At 48.2% G+C, this 14,491-nt stretch overlaps 34 pseudogenes; all 34 read right to left on the bottom strand.

The window, feature by feature from the left end:
- Window positions 1-242: 242 nt before the first annotated feature.
- LOC143799911 (5S ribosomal RNA) lies at window positions 243-361 on the bottom strand (annotated as a pseudogene).
- A 77-nt stretch (window positions 362-438) lies between these two features.
- Window positions 439-557, bottom strand: LOC143798530 (5S ribosomal RNA; annotated as a pseudogene).
- Window positions 558-803: 246 nt separating this feature from the next.
- On the bottom strand, window positions 804-922 carry LOC143798517 (5S ribosomal RNA; annotated as a pseudogene).
- Window positions 923-1,364: 442 nt separating this feature from the next.
- On the bottom strand, window positions 1,365-1,483 carry LOC143798210 (5S ribosomal RNA; annotated as a pseudogene).
- Window positions 1,484-1,560: 77 nt separating this feature from the next.
- On the bottom strand, window positions 1,561-1,679 carry LOC143798945 (5S ribosomal RNA; annotated as a pseudogene).
- A 259-nt stretch (window positions 1,680-1,938) lies between these two features.
- On the bottom strand, window positions 1,939-2,057 carry LOC143798199 (5S ribosomal RNA; annotated as a pseudogene).
- Window positions 2,058-2,134: 77 nt separating this feature from the next.
- On the bottom strand, window positions 2,135-2,253 carry LOC143800605 (5S ribosomal RNA; annotated as a pseudogene).
- Window positions 2,254-3,066: 813 nt separating this feature from the next.
- On the bottom strand, window positions 3,067-3,185 carry LOC143798553 (5S ribosomal RNA; annotated as a pseudogene).
- A 250-nt stretch (window positions 3,186-3,435) lies between these two features.
- LOC143795632 (5S ribosomal RNA) lies at window positions 3,436-3,554 on the bottom strand (annotated as a pseudogene).
- A 444-nt stretch (window positions 3,555-3,998) lies between these two features.
- LOC143798552 (5S ribosomal RNA) lies at window positions 3,999-4,117 on the bottom strand (annotated as a pseudogene).
- Window positions 4,118-4,363: 246 nt separating this feature from the next.
- LOC143797932 (5S ribosomal RNA) lies at window positions 4,364-4,482 on the bottom strand (annotated as a pseudogene).
- A 439-nt stretch (window positions 4,483-4,921) lies between these two features.
- LOC143798187 (5S ribosomal RNA) lies at window positions 4,922-5,040 on the bottom strand (annotated as a pseudogene).
- Window positions 5,041-5,117: 77 nt separating this feature from the next.
- Window positions 5,118-5,236, bottom strand: LOC143799034 (5S ribosomal RNA; annotated as a pseudogene).
- Window positions 5,237-5,483: 247 nt separating this feature from the next.
- LOC143798738 (5S ribosomal RNA) lies at window positions 5,484-5,602 on the bottom strand (annotated as a pseudogene).
- Window positions 5,603-6,040: 438 nt separating this feature from the next.
- On the bottom strand, window positions 6,041-6,159 carry LOC143798176 (5S ribosomal RNA; annotated as a pseudogene).
- A 443-nt stretch (window positions 6,160-6,602) lies between these two features.
- LOC143798164 (5S ribosomal RNA) lies at window positions 6,603-6,721 on the bottom strand (annotated as a pseudogene).
- Window positions 6,722-7,161: 440 nt separating this feature from the next.
- Window positions 7,162-7,280, bottom strand: LOC143798152 (5S ribosomal RNA; annotated as a pseudogene).
- Window positions 7,281-7,722: 442 nt separating this feature from the next.
- LOC143798141 (5S ribosomal RNA) lies at window positions 7,723-7,841 on the bottom strand (annotated as a pseudogene).
- A 440-nt stretch (window positions 7,842-8,281) lies between these two features.
- LOC143800559 (5S ribosomal RNA) lies at window positions 8,282-8,400 on the bottom strand (annotated as a pseudogene).
- Window positions 8,401-8,477: 77 nt separating this feature from the next.
- Window positions 8,478-8,596, bottom strand: LOC143798921 (5S ribosomal RNA; annotated as a pseudogene).
- Window positions 8,597-8,839: 243 nt separating this feature from the next.
- LOC143800430 (5S ribosomal RNA) lies at window positions 8,840-8,958 on the bottom strand (annotated as a pseudogene).
- A 447-nt stretch (window positions 8,959-9,405) lies between these two features.
- On the bottom strand, window positions 9,406-9,524 carry LOC143798130 (5S ribosomal RNA; annotated as a pseudogene).
- Window positions 9,525-9,601: 77 nt separating this feature from the next.
- LOC143798823 (5S ribosomal RNA) lies at window positions 9,602-9,720 on the bottom strand (annotated as a pseudogene).
- A 243-nt stretch (window positions 9,721-9,963) lies between these two features.
- LOC143798576 (5S ribosomal RNA) lies at window positions 9,964-10,082 on the bottom strand (annotated as a pseudogene).
- A 77-nt stretch (window positions 10,083-10,159) lies between these two features.
- LOC143798944 (5S ribosomal RNA) lies at window positions 10,160-10,278 on the bottom strand (annotated as a pseudogene).
- Window positions 10,279-10,524: 246 nt separating this feature from the next.
- Window positions 10,525-10,643, bottom strand: LOC143798118 (5S ribosomal RNA; annotated as a pseudogene).
- Window positions 10,644-11,086: 443 nt separating this feature from the next.
- LOC143798551 (5S ribosomal RNA) lies at window positions 11,087-11,205 on the bottom strand (annotated as a pseudogene).
- A 246-nt stretch (window positions 11,206-11,451) lies between these two features.
- LOC143800755 (5S ribosomal RNA) lies at window positions 11,452-11,570 on the bottom strand (annotated as a pseudogene).
- Window positions 11,571-12,011: 441 nt separating this feature from the next.
- On the bottom strand, window positions 12,012-12,130 carry LOC143800348 (5S ribosomal RNA; annotated as a pseudogene).
- Window positions 12,131-12,582: 452 nt separating this feature from the next.
- LOC143798107 (5S ribosomal RNA) lies at window positions 12,583-12,701 on the bottom strand (annotated as a pseudogene).
- A 440-nt stretch (window positions 12,702-13,141) lies between these two features.
- LOC143798096 (5S ribosomal RNA) lies at window positions 13,142-13,260 on the bottom strand (annotated as a pseudogene).
- Window positions 13,261-13,337: 77 nt separating this feature from the next.
- Window positions 13,338-13,456, bottom strand: LOC143798943 (5S ribosomal RNA; annotated as a pseudogene).
- Window positions 13,457-13,703: 247 nt separating this feature from the next.
- LOC143798736 (5S ribosomal RNA) lies at window positions 13,704-13,822 on the bottom strand (annotated as a pseudogene).
- A 438-nt stretch (window positions 13,823-14,260) lies between these two features.
- On the bottom strand, window positions 14,261-14,379 carry LOC143798085 (5S ribosomal RNA; annotated as a pseudogene).
- Between the last annotated feature and the right edge of the window lie 112 nt (window positions 14,380-14,491).

The raw sequence follows: 14,491 nt of genomic DNA, 5'->3' as shown, positions 1-14,491 counted from the left end.
ACAACTAGCACCACAGCGGGTCTTTTCAAGAGATATAAAATTGTAAGGGAAAGCTTTGATAAACCCCCCCCCCCAAAAAAAAAAAGAAACTTGCCCAGCCTCAAGCTGCTTAGCATTTGCGAACTGACCAGAGATGGCACATTCAGCTTAGAGTGGCCAATGACAGATTGTTCACACCAGTGCGGCTCTTTTCAAGAGGAATACAATCGTCAGGGAAAGCTTGGATCAAAACGAAAAAACCAAGTCAACGGTACCAGGGATTCCCAGCCAGTCTCCCATGCTGGTACTTGCCTAGCCTCAAGCTGCTTAGCATTTGCGATCTGATGAGGGCAGGCACATTCAGCTTAGTGTGGCCATTGACCGATTGCTTTCGCGTCTGCTAGTCTTTTCAAGATGAAAACAATCGTAAGGGAAAGCTTTGAGAAAAACAAAATAGCAAGTCAACGGTACTGGGGATTCCCAGCCAGTCTCCCATGCCGGTACTTGCCCAGCCTCAAGCTGCTTAGCGTTTGCGATCTGACGAGGGCAGGCACATTCAGCTTAGAGTGGCCATTGACGGACAACTAGCACCACAGCGGGTCTTTTCAAGAGATATAAAATTGTAAGGGAAAGCTTTGATAACCCCCCCACCAAAAAAAAAAAAAAAGAAACTCGCCAAGCCTCAAGCTGCTTAGCATTTGCAATCTGACCAGAGCTGGCACATTCAGCTTAGAGTGGCCAATGACAGATTGTTCACCCCAGTGCGGCTCTTTTCAAGAGGAATACAATCGTCAGGGAAAGCTTGGATCAAAACGAAAAAAGCAAGTCAACGATACCAGGGATTCCCAGCCAGTCTCCCATGCTGGTACTTGCCTAGCCTCAAGCTGCTTAGCATTTGCGATCTGACGAGGGCAGGCACATTCAGCTTAGTGTGGCCATTGACCGATTGCTTTTGCGTCTGCTAGTCTTTTCAAGATGAAAACAATCGTAAGGGAAAGCTTTGAGAAAAACAAAATAGCAAGTCAACGGTACCGGGGATTCCCAGCAAGTCTCCCATGCCGGTACTTGCCCAGCCTCAAGCTGCTTAGCGTTTGCGATCTGACGAGGTCAGGCACATTCAGCTTAGAGTGGCCATTGACGGACAACTAGCACCACAGCGGGTCTTTTCAAGAGATATAAAATTGTAAGGGAAAGCTTTGATAAACCCCCCCCCCAAAAAAAAAAAAAAGAGACTTGCCCAGCCTCAAGCTGCTTAGCATTTGCGATCTGACCAGAGATGGCACATTCAGCTTAGAGTGGCCAATGACAGATTGTTCACACCAGTGCGGCTCTTTTCAAGAGGAATACAATCGTCAGGGAAAGCTTGGATCAAAACGAAAAAACCAAGTCAACGGTACCAGGGATTCCCAGCCAGTCTCCCATGCTGGTACTTGCCTAGCCTCAAGCTGCTTAGCATTTGCGATCTGACGAGGGCAGGCACATTCAGCTTAGTGTGGCCATTGACCGATTGTTTTCGCGCCTGCTAGTCTTTTCAAGATGAAAACAATCGTAAGGGAAAGCTTTGAGAAAAACAAAATAGCAAGTCAACGGTACCGGGGATTCCCAGCCAGTCTCCCATGCCGGTACTTGCCCAGCCTCAAGCTGCTTAGCGTTTGCGATCTGACGAGGGCAGGCACATTCAGCTTAGAGTGGCCATTGACGGACAACTAGCACCACAGCGGGTCTTTTCAAGAGATATAAAATTGTAAGGGACAGCTTTGATAAACCCCCCCCCCCCAAAAAAAAAAAAAAAAAAGAAAAAAGAAACTTGCCCAGCCTCAAGCTGCTTAGCATTTGCGATCTGACCAGAGCTGGCACATTCAGCTTAGAGTGGCCAATGACAGATTGTTCAAACCAGTGCGGCTCTTTTCAAGAGGAATACAATCGTCAGGGAAAGCTTGGATCAAAACGAAAAAACCAAGTCAACGGTACCAGGGATTCCCAGCCAGTCTCCCATGCTGGTACTTGCCTAGCCTCAAGCTGCTTAGCATTTGCGATCTGACGAGGGCAGGCACATTCAGCTTAGTGTGGCCATTGACCGATTGCTTTCGCGTCTGCTAGTCTTTTCAAGATGAAAACAATCGTAAGGGAAAGCTTTGAGAAAAAAAAAATAGCAAGTCAACGGTACCGGGGATTCCCAGCCAGTCTCCCATGCCGGTACTTGCCCAGCCTCAAGCTGCTTAGCGTTTGCGATCTGACGAGGGCAGGCACATGCAGCTTAGAGTGGCCATTGACGGAAAACTAGCACCACAGCGGGTCTTTTCAAGAGATATAAAATTGTAAGGGAAAGCTTTGATAAACCCCCCCCCCAAAAAAAAAAAAAAGAAACTTGCCCAGCCTCAAGCTGCTTAGCATTTGCGATCTGACCAGAGCTGGCACATTCAGCTTAGAGTGGCCAATGACAAATTGTTCACACCAGTGCGGCTCTTTTCAAGAGGAATACAATCGTTAGGGAAAGCTTGGATCAAAACGAAAAAACCAAGTCAACGGTACCAGGGATTCCCAGCCAGTCTCCCATGCTGGTACTTGCCTAGCCCCAAGCTGCTTAGCATTTGCGATCTGACGAGGGAAGGCACATTCAGCTTAGTGTGGCCATTGACCGATTGCTTTCGCGTCTGCTAGTCTTTTCAAGATGAAAACAATCGTAAGGGAAAGCTTTGAGAAAAACAAAATAGCAAGTCAACGGTACCGGGGATACCCAGCCAGTCTCCCATGCCGGTACTTGCCCAGCCTCAAGCTGCTTAGCGTTTGCGATCTGACGAGGGCAGGCACATTCAGCTTAGAGTGGCCATTGACGGACAACTAGCACCACAGCGGGTCTTTTCAAGAGATATAAAATTGTAAGGGAAAGCTTTGATAAACCCCCCCCCCCCAAAAAAAAAAAAAAAAAAGAAACTTGCCCAGCCTCAAGCTGCTTAGCATTTGCGATCTAACCAGAGCTGGCACATTCAGCTTAGAGTGGCCAATGACAGATTGTTCACACCAGTGCGGCTCTTTTCAAGAGGAATACAATCGTCAGGGAAAGCTTGGATCAAAACGAAAAAACCAAGTCAACGGTACCAGGGATTCCCAGCCAGTCTCCCATGCTGGTACTTGCCCAGCCTCAAGCTGCTTAGCGTTTGCGATCTGACGAGGGCAGGCACATTCAGCTTAGAGTGGCCATTGACGGACAACTAGCACCACAGCGGGTCTTTTCAAGAGATATAAAATTGTAAGGGAAAGCTTTGATAAACCCCCCCCCCCAAAAAAAAAAAAAAAAAAAAACTTGCCCAGCCTCATGCTGCTTAGCATTTGCGATCTGACCAGAGCTGGCACATTCAGCTTAGAGTGGCCAATGACAGATTGTTCACTCCAGTGCGACTCTTTTCAAGAGGAATACAATCGTCAGGGAAAGCTTGGATCAAAACGAAAAAACCAAGTCAACGGTACCAGGGATTCCCAGCCAGTCTCCCATACTGGTACTTGCCTAGCCTCAAGCTGCTTAGCATTTGCGATCTGACGAGGGCAGGCACATTCAGCTTAGTGTGGCCATTGACCGATTGCTTTCGCGTCTGCTAGTCTTTTCAAGATGAAAACAATCGTAAGGGAAAGCTTTGAGAAAAGCAAAATAGCAAGTCAACGGTACCGGGGATTCCCAGCTAGTCTCCCATGCCGGTACTTGCCCAGCCTCAAGCTGCTTAGCGTTTGCGATCTGACGAGGGCAGGCACATTCAGCTTAGAGTGGCCATTGGCGGACAACTAGCACCAGAGCGGGTCTTTTCAAGAGATATAAAATTGTAAGGGAAAGCTTTGATAAACCCCCCCCCCAAAAAAAAAAAAAAAAAAAACTTGCCCAGCCTCAAGCTGCTTAGCATTTGCGATCTGACCAGAGCTGGCACATTCAGCTTAGAGTGGCCAATGACAGATTGTTCACTCCAGTGCGACTCTTTTCAAGAGGAATACAATCGTCAGGGAAAGCTTGGATCAAAACGAAAAAACCAAGTCAACGGTACCAGGGATTCCCAGCCAGTCTCCCATGCTGGTACTTGCCCAGCCTCAAGCTGCTTAGCGTTTGCGATCTGACGAGGGCAGGCACATTCAGCTTAGAGTGGCCATTGACGGACAACTAGCACCACAGCGGGTCTTTTCAAGAGATATAAAATTGTAAGGGAAAGCTTTGATAAACCCCCCCCCCCCAAAAAAAAAAAAAAAACTTGCCCAGCCTCAAGCTGCTTAGCATTTGCGATCTGACCAGAGCTGGCACATTCAGCTTAGAGTGGCCAATGACAGATTGTTCACTCCAGTGCGACTCTTTTCAAGAGGAATACAATCGTCAGGGAAAGCTTGGATCAAAACGAAAAAACCAAGTCAACGGTACCAGGGATTCCCAGCCAGTCTCCCATGCTGGTACTTGCCTAGCCTCAAGCTGCTTAGCATTTGCGATCTGACGAGGGCAGGCACATCCAGCTTAGTGTGGCCATTGACCGATTGCTTTCGCGTCTGCTAGTCTTTTCAAGATGAAAACAATCGTAAGGGAAAGCTTTGAGAAAAGCAAACTAGCAAGTCAACGGTACCGGGGATTCCCAGCTAGTCTCCCATGCCGGTACTTGCCCAGCCTCAAGCTGCTTAGCATTTGCAATCTGACGAGGGCAGGCACATTCAGCTTAGAGTGGCCATTGACGGACAACTAGCACCACAGCGGGTCTTTTCAAGAGATATAAAATTGTAAGGGAAAGCTTTGATAAACCCCCCCCCCCAAAAAAAATAGAAACTTGCCCAGCCTCAAGCTGCTTAGCATTTGCGATCTGACCAGAGCTGGCACATTCAGCTTAGAGTGGCCAATGACAGATTGTTCACACCAGTGCGGCTCTTTTCAAGAGGAATACAATCGTCAGGGAAAGCTTGGATCAAAACGAAAAAACCAAGTCAACGGTACCAGGGATTCCCAGCCAGTCTCCCATGCTGGTACTTGCCTAGCCTCAAGCTGCTTAGCATTTGCGATCTGACGAGGGCAGGCACATTCAGCTTAGTGTGGCCATTGACCGATTGCTTTCGCGTCTGCTAGTCTTTTCAAGATGAAAACAATCGTAAGGGAAAGCTTTGAGAAAAACAAAATAGCAAGTCAACGGTACCGGGGATTCCCAGCCAGTCTCCCATGCCGGTACTTGCCCAGCCTCAAGCTGCTTAGCGTTTGCGATCTGACGAGGGCAGGCACATTCAGCTTAGAGTGGCCATTGACGGACAACTAGCACCACAGCGGGTCTTTTCAAGAGATATAAAATTGTAAGGGAAAGCTTTGATAACCCCCCCCCCAAAAAAAAAAAAAAAAGAAACTCGCCAAGCCTCAAGCTGCTTAGCATTTGCAATCTGACCAGAGCTGGCACATTCAGCTTAGAGTGGCCAATGACAGATTGTTCACCCCAGTGCGGCTCTTTTCAAGAGGAATACAATCGTCAGGGAAAGCTTGGATCAAAACGAAAAAAGCAAGTCAACGGTACCAGGGATTCCAAGCCAGTCTCCCATGCTGGTACTTGCCTAGCCTCAAGCTGCTTAGCATTTGCGATCTGACGAGGGCAGGCACATTCAGCTTAGTGTGGCCATTGACCGATTGCTTTTGCGTCTGCTAGTCTTTTCAAGATGAAAACAATCGTAAGGGAAAGCTTTGAGAAAAACAAAATAGCAAGTCAACGGTACCGGGGATTCCCAGCCAGTCTCCCATGCCGGTACTTGCCCAGCCTCAAGCTGCTTAGCGTTTGCGATTTGACGAGGGCAGGCACATTCAGCTTAGAGTGGCCATTGACGGACAACTAGCACCACAGCGGGTCTTTTCAAGAGATATAAAATTGTAAGGGAAAGCTTTGATAAACCCCCCCCCCAAAAAAAAAAGAAACTTGCCCAGCCTCAAGCTGCTTAGCATTTGCGATCTGACCAGAGCTGGCACATTCAGCTTAGAGTGGCCAATGACAGATTGTTCACACCAGTGCGGCTCTTTTCAAGAGGAATACAATCGTCAGGGAAAGTTTGGATCAAAACGAAAAAACCAAGTCAACGGTACCAGGGATTCCCAGCCAGTCTCCCATGCTGGTACTTGCCTAGCCTCAAGCTGCTTAGCATTTGCGATCTGACGAGGGCAGGCACATTCAGCTTAGTGTGGCCATTGACCGATTGCTTTCGCGTCTGCTAGTCTTTTCAAGATGAAAACAATCGTAAGAGAAAGCTTTGAGAAAAGCAAAATAGCAAGTCAACGGTACCGGGGATTCCCAGCCAGTCTCCCATGCCGGTACTTGCCCAGCCTCAAGCTGCTTAGCGTTTGCGATCTGACGAGGGCAGGCACATTCAGCTTAAAGTGGCCATTGACGGACAACTAGCACCACAGCGGGTCTTTTCAAGAGATATAAAATTGTAAGGGAAAGCTTTGATAAAACCCCCCCCCGTCCCAAAAAAAAAAGAAACTTGCCCAGCCTCAAGCTGCTTAGCATTTGCGATCTGACCAGAGCTGGCACATTCAGCTTAGAGTGGCCAATGACAGATTGTTCACACCAGTGCGGCTCTTTTCAAGAGGAATACAATCGTCAGGGAAAGCTTGGATCAAAACGAAAAAACCAAGTCAACGGTACCAGGGATTCCCAGCCAGTCTCCCATGCTGGTACTTGCCTAGCCTCAAGCTGCTTAGCATTTGCGATCTGACGAGGGCAGGCACATTCAGCTTAGTGTGGCCATTGACCGATTGCTTTTGCGTCTGCTAGTCTTTTCAAGATGAAAACAATCGTAAGGGAAAGCTTTGAGAAAAACAAAATAGCAAGTCAACGGTACCGTGGATTCCCAGCCAGTCTCCCATGCCGGTACTTGCCCAGCCTCAAGCTGCTTAGCGTTTGCGATTTGACGAGGGCAGGCACATTCAGCTTAGAGTGGCCATTGACGGACAACTAGCACCACAGCGGGTCTTTTCAAGAGATATAAAATTGTAAGGGAAAGCTTTGATAACCCCCCCCCCCCAAAAAAAAAAAGAAACTTACCCAGCCTCAAGCTGCTTAGCATTTGCGATCTGACCAGAGCTGGCACATTCAGCTTAGAGTGGCCAATGACAGATTGTTCACACCAGTGCGGCTCTTTTCAAGAGGAATACAATCGTCAGGGAAAGTTTGGATCAAAACGAAAAAACCAAGTCAACGGTACCAGGGATTCCCAGCCAGTCTCCCATGCTGGTACTTGCCTAGCCTCAAGCTGCTTAGCATTTGCGATCTGACGAGGGCAGGCACATTCAGCTTAGTGTGGCCATTGACCGATTGCTTTTGCGTCTGCTAGTCTTTTCAAGATGAAAACAATCGTAAGAGAAAGCTTTGAGAAAAGCAAAATAGCAAGTCAACGGTACCGGGGATTCCCAGCCAGTCTCCCATGCCGGTACTTGCCCAGCCTCAAGCTGCTTAGCGTTTGCGATCTGACAAGGGCAGGCACATTCAGCTTAAAGTGGCCATTGACGGACAACTAGCACCACAGCGGGTCTTTTCAAGAGATATAAAATTGTAAGGGAAAGCTTTGATAAACCCCCCCCCGCCCCCCAAAAAAAAGAAACTTGCCCAGCCTCAAGCTGCTTAGCATTTGCAATCTGACCAGAGCTGGCACATTCAGCTTAGAGTGGCCAATGACAGATTGTTCACACCAGTGCGGCTCTTTTCAAGAGGAATACAATCGTCAGGGAAAGCTTGGATCAAAACGAAAAAACCAAGTCAACGGTACCAGGGATTCCCAGCCAGTCTCCCATGCTGGTACTTGCCTAGCCTCAAGCTGCTTAGCATTTGCGATCTGACGAGGGCAGGCACATTCAGCTTAGTGTGGCCATTGACCGATTGCTTTCACGTCTGCTAGTCTTTTCAAGATGAAAACAATCGTAAGGGAAAGCTTTGAGAAAAACAAAATAGCAAGTCAACGGTACCGGGGATTCCCAGCCAGTCTCCCATGCCGGTACTTGCCCAGCCTCAAGCTGCTTAGCGTTTGCGATTTGACGAGGGCAGGCACATTCAGCTTAGAGTGGCCATTGACGGACAACTAGCACCACAGCGGGTCTTTTCAAGAGATATAAAATTGTAAGGGAAAGCTTTGATAAACCCCCCCCCCCAAAAAAAAAAAGAAACTTACCCAGCCTCAAGCTGCTTAGCATTTGCGATCTGACCAGAGCTGGCACATTCAGCTTAGAGTGGCCAATGACAGATTGTTCACACCAGTGCGGTTCTTTTCAAGAGGAATACAATCGTCAGGGAAAGCTTGGATCAAAACGAATAAAACAAGTCAACAGTACCAGGGATTCCCAGCCAGTCTCCCATGCTGGTACTTGCCTAGCCTCAAGCTGCTTAGCATTTGCGATCTGACAAGGGCAGGCACATTCAGCTTAGTGTGGCCATTGACCGATTGCTTTCGCGTCTGCTAGTCTTTTCAAGATGAAAACAATCGTAAGGGAAAGCTTTGAGAAAAACAAAATAGCAAGTCAACGGTACCGGGGATTCCCAGCCAGTCTCCCATGCCGGTACTTGCCCAGCCTCAAGCTGCTTAGCGTTTGCGATCTGATGAGGGCAGGGACATTCAGCTTAGAGTGGCCATTGACGGACAACTAGCACCACAGCGGGTCTTTTCAAGAGATATAAAATTGTAAGGGAAAGCTTTGATAAACCCCCCCCCCAAAAAAAAAAAGAAACTTGCCCAGCCTCAAGCTGCTTAGCATTTGCGATCTGACCAGAGCTGGCACATTCAGCTTAGAGTGGCCAATGACAGATTGTTCACACCAGTGCGGCTCTTTTCAAGAGGAATACAATCGTCAGGGAAAGTTTGGATCAAAACGAAAAAACTAAGTCAATGGTACCAGGGATACCCAGCCAGTCTCCCATGCTGGTACTTGCCTAGCCTCAAGCTGCTTAGCATTTGCGATCTGACGAGGGCAGGCACATTCAGCTTAGTGTGGCCATTGACCGATTGCTTTCGCGTCTGCTAGTCTTTTCAAGATGAAAACAATCGTAAGGGAAAGCTTTGAGAAAATCAAAATAGCAAGTCAACGGTACCGGGGATTCCCAGCCAGTCTCCCATGCCGGTACTTGCCCAGCCTCAAGCTGCTTAGCGTCTGCGATTTGACGAGGGCAGGCACATTCAGCTTAGAGTGGCCATTGACGGACAACTAGCACCACAGCGGGTCTTTTCAAGAGATATAAAATTGTAAGGGAAAGCTTTGATAAACCCCCCCCCCCCAAAAAAAAAAAAAAAAAGAAACTTGCCCAGCCTCAAGCTGCTTAGCATTTGCGATCTCACCAGAGCTAGCACATTCAGCTTCGAGTGGCCAATGACAGATTGTTCACACCAGTGCGGCTCTTTTCAAGAGGAATACAATCGTCAGGGAAAGCTTGGATCAAAACGAAAAAACCAAGTCAACGGTACCAGGGATTCCCAGCCAGTCTCCCATGCTGGTACTTGCCTAGCCTCAAGCTGCTTAGCATTTGCGATCTGACGAGGGCAGGCACATTCAGCTTAGTGTGGCCATTGACCAATTGCTTTCGCGTCTGCTAGTCTTTTCAAGATGAAAACAATCGTAAGGGAAAGCTTTGAGAAAAGCAAAATAGTAAGTCAACGGTACCGGGGATTCCCAGCTAGTCTCCCATGCCGGTACTTGCCCAGCCTCAAGCTGCTTAGCGTTTGCGATCTGACGAGGGCAGGCACATTCAGCTTAGAGTGGCCATTGACGGACAACTAGCACCACAGCGGGTCTTTTCAAGAGATATAAAATTGTAAGGGAAAGCTTTGATAAACCCCCCCCCCCAAAAAAAAAAGAAACTTGCCCAGCCTCAAGCTGCTTAGCATTTGCGATCTGACCAGAGATGGCACATTCAGCTTAGAGTGGCCAATGACAGATTGTTCACACCAGTGCGGCTCTTTTCAAGAGGAATACAATCGTCAGGGAAAGCTTGGATCAAAACGAAAAAACCAAGTCAACGGTACCAGGGATTCCCAGCCAGTCTCCCATGCTGGTACTTGCCTAGCCTCAAGCTGCTTAGCATTTGCGATCTGACGAGGGCAGGCACATTCAGCTTAGTGTGGCCATTGAACGATTGCTTTCGCGTCTGCTAGTCTTTTCAAGATGAAAACAATCGTAAGGGAAAGCTTTGAGAAAAACAAAATAGCAAGTCAACGGTACCGGGGATTCCCAGCCAGTCTCCCATGCCGGTACTTGCCCAGCCTCAAGCTGCTTAGCGTTTGCGATCTGACGAGGGCAGGCACATTCAGCTTAGAGTGGCCATTGACGGACAACTAGCACCACAGCGGGTCTTTTCAAGAGATATAAAATTGTAAGGGAAAGCTTTGATAACCCCCCCCCCAAAAAAAAAAAAAAAGAAACTCGCCAAGCCTCAAGCTGCTTAGCATTTGCAATCTGACCAGAGCTGGCACATTCAGCTTAGAGTGGCCAATGACAGATTGTTCACCCCAGTGCGGCTCTTTTCAAGAGGAATACAATCGTCAGGGAAAGCTTGGATCAAAACGAAAAAAGCAAGTCAACGGTACCAGGGATTCCCAGCCAGTCTCCCATGCTGGTACTTGCCTAGCCTCAAGCTGCTTAGCATTTGCGATCTGACGAGGGCAGGCACATTCAGCTTAGTGTGGCCATTGACCGATTGCTTTTGCGTCTGCTAGTCTTTTCAAGATGAAAACAATCGTAAGGGAAAGCTTTGAGAAAAACAAAATAGCAAGTCAATGGTACCGGGGATTCCCAGCCAGTCTCCCATGCCGGTAATTGCCCAACCTCAAGCTGCTTAGCATTTGCGATCTGACGAGGGCAGGGACATTCAGCTTAGAGTGGCCATTGACGGACAACTAGCACCACAGCGGGTCTTTTCAAGAGATATAAAATTGTAAGGGAAAGCTTTGATAAACCCCCCCCCCAAAAAAAAAAAAAAAGAAACTTGCCCAGCCTCAAGCTGCTTAGCATTTGCGATCTGACCAGAGCTGGCACATTCAGCTTAGAGTGGCCAATGACAGATTGTTCACTCCAGTGCGGCTCTTTTCAAGAGGAATACAATCGTCAGGGAAAGCTTGGATCAAAACGAAAAAACTAAGTCAACGGTACCAGGGATTCCCAGCCAGTCTCCCATGCTGGTACTTGCCCAGCCTCAAGCTGCTTAGCGTTTGCGATCTGACGAGGGCAGGCACATTCAGCTTAGAGTGGCCATTGACGGACAACCAGCACCACAGCGGGTCTTTTCAAGAGATTTAAAATTGTAAGGGAAAGCTTTGATAACCCCCCCCCCCCCAAAAAAAAAAAAGAAACTTGCCCAGCCTCAAGCTGCTTAGCATTTGCGATCTGACCAGAGCTGGCACATTCAGCTTAGAGTGGCCAATGACAGATTGTTCACACCAGTGCGGCTCTTTTCAAGAGGAATACAATCGTCAGGGAAAGCTTGGATCAAAACGAAAAAACCAAGTCAACGGTACCAGGGATTCCCAGCCAGTCTCCCAAGCTGGTACTTGCCTAGCCTCAAGCTGCTTAGCATTTGCGATCTGACAAGGGCAGGCACATTCAGCTTAGTGTGGCCATTGACCAATTGCTTTCGCGTCTGCTAGTCTTTTCAAGATGAAAACAATCGTAAGGGAAAGCTTTGAGAAAAACAAAATAGCATGTCAACGGTACCGGGGATTCCCAGCCAGTCTCCCATGCCGGTACTCGCCCAGCCTCAAGCTGCTTAGCGTTTGCGATTTGACGAGGGCAGGCACATTCAGCTTAGAGTGGCCATTGACGGACAACTAGCACCACAGCGGGTCTTTTCAAGAGATATAAAATTGTAAGGGAAAGCTTTGATAACCCCCCCCCCCCAAAAAAAAAAAAGAAACTTGCCCAGCCTCAAGCTGCTTAGCATTTGCGATCTGACCAGAGCTGACACATTCAGCTTAGAGTGGCCAATGACAGATTGCTCACACCAGTGCGGTTCTTTTCAAGAGGAATACAATCGTCAGGGAAAGATTGGATCAAAACGAAAAAACCAAGTCAACGGTACCAGGGATTCCCAGCCAGTCTCCCATGCTGGTACTTGCCTAGCCTCAAGCTGCTTAGCATTTGTGATCTGACGAGGGCAGGCACATTCAGCTTAGTGTGGCCATTGACCGATTGCTTTCGCGTCTGCTAGTCTTTTCAAGATGAAAACAATCGTAAGGGAAAGCTTTGAGAAAATCAAAATAGCAAGTCAACGGTACCGGGGATTCCCAGCCAGTCTCCCATGCCGGTACTTGCCCAGCCTCAAGCTGCTTAGCGTCTGCGATTTGACGAGGGCAGGCACATTCAGCTTAGAGTGGCCATTGACGGACAACTAGCACCACAGCGGGTCTTTTCAAGAGATATAAAATTGTAAGGGAAAGCTTTGATAAACCCCCCCCCCCCAAAAAAAAAAAAAAAAAAAAAAGAAACTTGCCCAGCCTCAAGCTGCTTAGCATTTGCGATCTCACCAGAGCTAGCACATTCAGCTTCGAGTGGCCAATGACAGATTGTTCACACCAGTGCGGCTCTTTTCAAGAGGAATACAATCGTCAGGGAAAGCTTGGATCAAAACGAAAAAACCAAGTCAACGGTACCAGGGATTCCCAGCCAGTCTCCCATGCTGGTACTTGCCTAGCCTCAAGCTGCTTAGCATTTGCGATCTGACGAGGGCAGGCACATTCAGCTTAGTGTGGCCATTGACCGATTGCTTTCGCGTCTGCTAGTCTTTTCAAGATGAAAACAATCGTAAGGGAAAGCTTTGAGAAAAGCAAAATAGTAAGTCAACGGTACCGGGGATTCCCAGCTAGTCTCCCATGCCGGTACTTGCCCAGCCTCAAGCTGCTTAGCATTTGCAATCTGACGAGGGCAGGCACATTCAGCTTAGAGTGGCCATTGACGGACAACTAGCACCACAGCGGGTCTTTTCAAGAGATATAAAATTGTAAGGGAAAGCTTTGATAAACCCCCCCCCCCCAAAAAAAATAGAAACTTGCCCAGCCTCAAGCTGCTTAGCATTTGCGATCTGACCAGAGCTGGCACATTCAGCTTAGAGTGGCCAATGACAGATTGTTCACACCAGTGCGGCTCTTTTCAAGAGGAATACAATCGTCAGGGAAAGCTTGGATCAAAACGAAAAAACCAAGTCAACGGTACCAGGGATTCCCAGCCAGTCTCCCATGCTGGTACTTGCCTAGCCTCAAGCTGCTTAGCATTTGCGATCTGACGAGGGCAGGCACATTCAGCTTAGTGTGGCCATTGACCGATTGCTTTCGCGTCTGCTAGTCTTTTCAAGATGAAAACAATCGTAAGGGAAAGCTTTGAGAAAAACAAAATAGCAAGTCAACGGTACCGGGGATTCCCAGCCAGTCTCCCATGCCGGTACTTGCCCAGCCTCAAGCTGCTTAGCGTTTGCGATCTGACGAGGGCAGGCACATTCAGCTTAGAGTGGCCATTGACGGACAACTAGCACCACAGCGGGTCTTTTCAAGAGATATAAAATTGTAAGGGAAAGCTTTGATAACCCCCCCCCCAAAAAAAAAAAAAAAAGAAACTCGCCAAGCCTCAAGCTGCTTAGCATTTGCAATCTGACCAGAGCTGGCACATTCAGCTTAGAGTGGCCAATGACAGATTGTTCACCCCAGTGCGGCTCTTTTCAAGAGGAATACAATCGTCAGGGAAAGCTTGGATCAAAACGAAAAAAGCAAGTCAACGGTACCAGGGATTCCAAGCCAGTCTCCCATGCTGGTACTTGCCTAGCCTCAAGCTGCTTAGCATTTGCGATCTGACGAGGGCAGGCACATTCAGCTTAGTGTGGCCATTGACCGATTGCTTTTGCGTCTGCTAGTCTTTTCAAGATGAAAACAATCGTAAGGGAAAGCTTTGAGAAAAACAAAATAGCAAGTCAACGGTACCGGGGATTCCCAGCCAGTCTCCCATGCCGGTACTTGCCCAGCCTCAAGCTGCTTAGCGTTTGCGATTTGACGAGGGCAGGCACATTCAGCTTAGAGTGGCCATTGACGGACAACTAGCACCACAGCGGGTCTTTTCAAGAGATATAAAATTGTAAGGGAAAGCTTTGATAAACCCCCCCCCCCAAAAAAAAAGAAACTTGCCCAGCCTCAAGCTGCTTAGCATTTGCGATCTGACCAGAGCTGGCACATTCAGCTTAGAGTGGCCAATGACAGATTGTTCACACCAGTGCGGCTCTTTTCAAGAGGAATACAATCGTCAGGGAAAGTTTGGATCAAAACGAAAAAACCAAGTCAACGGTACCAGGGATTCCCAGCCAGTCTCCCATGCTGGTACTTGCCTAGCCTCAAGCTGCTTAGCATTTGCGATCTGACGAGGGCAGGCACATTCAGCTTAGTGTGGCCATTGACCGATTGCTTTCGCGTCTGCTAGTCTTTTCAAGATGAAAACAATCGTAAGAGAAAGCTTTGAGAAAAGCAAAATAGCAAGTCAACGGTACCGGGGATTCCCAGCCAGTCTCCC

This window comes from Ranitomeya variabilis, chromosome 1, assembly GCF_051348905.1.
Source record: "Ranitomeya variabilis isolate aRanVar5 chromosome 1, aRanVar5.hap1, whole genome shotgun sequence".
NCBI classification, from domain to species: domain Eukaryota; kingdom Metazoa; phylum Chordata; class Amphibia; order Anura; family Dendrobatidae; genus Ranitomeya; species Ranitomeya variabilis.
This window is presented reverse-complemented; position numbering and strand designations above follow the sequence as displayed.